Source organism: Rissa tridactyla, chromosome 15 (genome assembly GCF_028500815.1).
Source record: "Rissa tridactyla isolate bRisTri1 chromosome 15, bRisTri1.patW.cur.20221130, whole genome shotgun sequence".
In the NCBI taxonomy this organism is placed as follows: domain Eukaryota; kingdom Metazoa; phylum Chordata; class Aves; order Charadriiformes; family Laridae; genus Rissa; species Rissa tridactyla.
In genome coordinates this window covers 424357-429670 of record NC_071480.1, presented here as the reverse complement: position 1 = coordinate 429670, position 5314 = coordinate 424357, and the positions used below count along the sequence as shown (strand labels likewise).

General features: G+C 54.2%; 1 non-coding gene across 1 annotated transcript; it reads right to left on the bottom strand.

Annotated features, from left to right (window-relative positions):
- Positions 1-3500: 3500 nt before the first annotated feature.
- TRNAS-GCU (transfer RNA serine (anticodon GCU)) lies at positions 3501-3582 on the bottom strand. The gene has a single exon. It is a non-coding gene; the product is annotated as a tRNA-Ser (tRNA).
- Positions 3583-5314: the final 1732 nt, after the last annotated feature.

Below are 5314 nucleotides of genomic sequence, written 5' to 3'. Positions count from 1 at the left end.
TGCCTGCCAGCTGCCTGCGGCCCCACCCCGCTTGCCAACAGCTGCAACGAGCCCTGCGTCACCCGGTGCGCTGACTCCAGCGTTGCGATCCAGCCCTCGCCAGTCGTGGTGACGCTGCCGGGCCCAATCCTCAGCTCCTTCCCTCAGAGCACAGCCGTGGGATCCACCGCGTCGGCTGCCGTGGGGAGCTCTCTCAGCGCTGGCAGTGTGCCCATCGCTTCTGGGGGCTCCCTGGCTCTGGGGGGCTTTGGGTGGTCCGGTCTGGGCCGTGGGCTCTGCGGGCCCCTGGCACGGGGCAATCTCTTATGCTGAAGCCCATGGACTGCCTGCCCATGGTCAAGCACCAGGAGCCTCGAGGAAAGCCCTGGAGCCAGCCCTGAGAGCGCGGCCATGCTCTGCCGAGGAGCCGAGCGCCCACGCCTCTGCCTGGAGGAAGGGCCCGGCGCTGGCCTTCCGTCTCTTCCCAAGGGAGCCTCTCTCTTTCCCCCTCTTGCTCTGCTTTACCTTGCGCTCCCCATGAAATACGTCCTCTTTCCTTCTGCAGCGACAGGCCTAGGTGATACGTGGTTGCCAGAGCCTTGAAGAGGAATCGGAAAGGAAGCATCCCTGGCGTGGGGACTTTCCTTCAGATGGCAGCACTTCTCTGAGCTTTGCTCAGCCTCCAAACTGCATTGCTTAAGCTCTCGTCTTTTCCATTTTCCTTTCATTGTCTCATTAAAGGCATTGGGCACCAGCTTTGCCAGAGAGTCGTCTTTCATTCTCCCCTCTTCTCCAATACCAACCACCTGAGTATCCAAAAGAGTTCCTCCCTCGGTAGAACTACAGGTTCCTCCTGAATATTCATAGAATCATAGAATCACCCCTATTGGAAGGGACCGCAAAAGAGCATTTGGTCCAGTGTTCCGTGGGCAAGGGAGCCTAGACGAGATTACCTAGCACCGTGCCCAATTGCATCTTGGACACCTCTAGCCATAGGGACTCTACCATATCCCTGGGGAGACTGACGCAGCGCATGATCGTTCTCACTCTAAAAAATGTCTTTCCTACGTAAAGGTAAATCCTCTCCCGGTTGCTCTTTGTTCTCTCCACACGGTTCTTTGTGAAGAACTTCTGTCCTCTTTGTAGTGGCTTTTCAGTCCTGGAAAACTGTGATGAGGGCAGGGGAAGAGCATCACAGGACAGCACGAGAGCTGTATGAAGTTTAACAAAGACATAACCAAAGGGCCTGGCACAGGCTAGGTTGTATGTGGCTGAGGAGCTGCCTTGCTGAAAGGTAACTGGGGGTCCTGGTGGACAACAGCCTGAACGTACATCAGCATTGCACCGCTGCAGGAGCAAAGGCAAATCAGATCCTGGTCTGCATCTGAAGGTCCATTACTACCAGAGGTAGAGAAATGATCACCCCATTCCACTCAGCGCTTGTCAGGCCACATGTGGAGAACTGTGTCCGGTTCTGGCCCCCACAATTTGAGAAAGACGCAGGCAGACTGGAGGAGGTCCAAAAGAGGGCCACAGAGATGATCAAAGGGCTGGAGAACCTGCCCTGTAAGGAAAGGCGGAGGGACTTCAGTGTTTTTGTTGTGAAGAGAAAGCTTGGGCAGGGAGGGCTCGTCACAGTTTTCCAGTGCAGCCTTTGGCGCTGTTTCCCACAGCATTCTCCTGGAGAAACTGGCTGCTCATGGCTTGGACGGGTCTACTCTTCACTGGGTAAAAGACCTGGCCGGACGGCTGGGCTCAAAGGGTTGTGGTGAATGGACTTACATCCAGTTGGTGGCCGGTCCACCACCACCACCACCACCACCAGAACACCAGCTGTGTTCCCCACGGCCCAGTATTGGGGCCTGTTTTGTATAATACCTTCATGGCTGATCTGGTAAACTGCTGTGATGAGTGCAGGGGAAGAGCATCACGGGACAGCACGAGACTCAGCATGGGATGTTTTGGGGGAGGAACTAGAGGTGGGGGAAGGCAAGGCTCGGGGTGGTACTGGCAGGAAAAAACATGAGAAAACTAGAGGGAGATGTCATAACGTGTTTGTCCCTCAAGAACTGGTTGCTGTTCAGGATGCTTGCCTGGCCATGGCCTGCTTCTGATCAGTGCATCCTGTCTGGTCTTTGTCTTAAGTTCTGTTCTGAACTATTTGCCCTGGGGAGGGGCTCCCTATTCTGGGTGCACGTGTGTGTATGGAAGTCTATGGGACAGCAACTGGAGTCACACCACAGGTCGACGTGGTTCCTGTCTCCTTGGTGACAGTCACTGGAGTGGGACCAGAGGTCATAGGGACTGTTTGTCTGGGGTGCCGGCACCTGGACAGACCAGGGCGAGTGGAAACAATGTGCCAGCTTGTGGAGTGTGAGAAAGCGAGTGTGTATAATTGCTGTCGAGTATCAAGCCAGATGATGCAGCGAGTGGAGCACGCCCAGGGGAGAGCAAGGTAGGGAGAGCATATCCCAAGGAAGAGATGTCCCAAGGAACTGTCCAGGGACTGGTAGAGGGAGGCGGGTGGCCAGAGAAGTAGAAGTGCAATTGTGTGTAAGAGCAGGGAGATCGTGTGGGCACGAAGAGGCTCCAGCCACCCCGCCGGATCGTCCCTGTCCCTCTGACCCCTGCCAAGTCGCTCCTGACCACCCGGGACAGCACATCCCTTTGTGGCATGGCTGGCTGCTGGCTACTCCTGCCTCCACACAGGTCTTCCCTGCAGATCCCCGCTTTGTCACAAAACTAGTTAAGGGCTTGGTGTGTCTGAAATATGAGGGGAGGCTGTGATAGCTGGGATTTTTCCCATACCTGGTGGAAGGGAATGAAGAGGGAGCACGACTCTTCTCTCTTGTACCAACTGGCAGCACAAGAAGCAATGGGCACAAATTCCATTTCACGAAATGGAAACACGAAATTCCATTTCAAGGCCAGAAACCCCTTGTTGAGCCTGCTGGAGCCGTTGGCTTGGACTACAGGATCTCAAGAGGTCCCTTCCAACTCCAACGATTCTGAGACTCTATGAACTGAGAAGGGCGATGTCTCCCATAAGAAAAGACGTTACTTGAAATGTTCTGTGGCAGAAAGTGGTTTACACGTATTTTGCTTTTTGTTCCTGTGGCTGCTTGAGCCTTACTGAAGTCAAGGTAGACAACATCCGCTGCTCTTCCCTTCTTCACCAAGCTAGTCACCTCACTGTAGGAGGCTACCAGCTTGGTGAAGCATGACTTCTCCTCTGTCAATCCATGCTTACTACTCCCAAGCCAGCCCAGCCCACCTTCCTCGCTACCCGTGTTGGGAAACTGCTTCCAGGAGGTTTTGCTCCATCATCTTCCCAGGGACTGAGGAGAGGCTGATTGGCCTGATCCCTCCCTTCTGGTTCCTCTTGCCTGTGTGGAGACAGAAGCAGTCAAGGTGCGTCCTGAGCCACTTCAAACACTTGCAAGTTCCATCCCAAAATAAAGGCTACTTTGAGGGTACACATCGAGATGCTGGCAACTGAGAGCAACATTGTTGGAGCTGGCCGACAAGGATGGGATTCGAACCCATGCGTGCAGAGCACAATGGATTAGCAGTCCATCGCCTTCACCACTCGGCCACCTCGTCAGCATGCTACTGTGGCTCCTGCCACTGCTCCCACTGCTCCTGAGTGATGCTGCTTCTCCACCTCCTGATGCTGCTTCTCCTGTTCCGGCTCCAGCTCCAGCTCCTGCTTCTGCTCCTGACGCCTACACCTTTGTGTACTGCTTGGCATCGGAGAGAAGGAGCCAGCCTCCAGCTTTTGCCTTTTGGGACTGGTCCACTCTCTCAACAGCTGGGCTGAGCTCCGGATACCTTTCGTAGAATCATAGAATGGTTTGGCTTGGAAGGGACCTTAAAGATCATCTCGTTACAACCCCTCTGCCATGGACAGGGACATGTCCCACAAGACCAGGTTGCTCAAAGCCCCGTCCAACCTGGCCTTGAACATCTCCCGGGATGGGCCATCCACAACTTCTTTGGGCAACCTGTCCTAGAGTCACACCACCCTCACAGTAAAGAGTTTCTTCCTAAAGTCTAATCTGAATCTACCCTCTGAAAAGAGGGTAGATTTAAACTGAAAAGTTTAAAACCATTACCCCTCGTCCTATCGCTACACTCCCTGATAAAACATCCCTCCCCATCTTGTGGGGCATGCTGCCTCATGTTGAGCTTCTCAACAACAACCAACACCCCCAAGTGCTCCTCAGGGCTGCTCTCAATCCATTCTCCGCCCAGCCTGTATTTGTGCTTAGGATTGCCGTGTGCAGGACCTTGTATGTGGCCTTGATGACTTCCACGAGGTTCAGGCGGGCCCAACTCTCAAGCCTGTCAAGGCCCCTCTGGTTGGCATCCCTTCACTGCACCACACAGCTTGGTGTCATCAGCAGCATTACTGAGGGTGCACTCAAACCCACTGTCCATGTTGCCAACAAAGACGTTAAACAGCACCAGTCTTCTACCGTTGTAGAAGGCCACCACATTTGTCAGGCACGATTTGCCCTTAGTGAAGCCACGTTGCCTGTCACCGATCACCTCCTCAATTCCATTTGCCTTAGCACGGTTTCCAGGGGGATCTGCCCCATGATCTTGCCGGCCACAGAGGTGAGACTGACGGGCCTGTAGTTCCCCGCGTCTTCCTTTTTTCCCCTTTTTAAAAATGGGGGTTATGTTTCCCCTTTTCCAGTCAGCAGGAACTTCACTGGACTGCCACGACTGCTCAAACATGATGGACAGTGGCTTGGCAACTTCGTCCACTAGTTGCCTCAGGACCCGCGGATGTATCTCATGAGGTCCCATGGACTTGTGCACCTTCAGGTTCTCACGTGGACTCAAACCCAGTCTTCTCCTTACAGCGGGTGGTTCCTCACTCTCCCAGCGCCTGCCCTTGCCTTCTGCGACTTGGGCAGTTTGGCTAGGGCACTGGCAAGTGAAGGCAAGAAAGTCGCTGATTACCTCAGCCTTGCCCATATCCTGGGTGACCAGGTCTCCTGTTTCCTTCCGGAGAGGGCCCACATTTTCCCTAGTCTTCCTTTTGTCACCGACATTCCTATAGAAGCCTTTCTTGTTGCCCTGGATGTCCCTGGCTGGCCAGGTTGAACTCTGTCTGGCCTTTAGCTTTCCTAACCTGATCCCTGGCTGCTCGGATGATTTCTCTGTTTTCCTCCCAGGCTACCTGTCCTTGCTGCCACCCTCTGTAGGCTTCCTTTTTCTGTTTGAGATTGTCCAGGAGCTCCTTGTTCATCCATGTAGGCCTCCCGATGTTTTTGCTCAACTTCCTCTTTGTTGGGATGCATCGCTGCTGAGCTTGGAGGAGGTG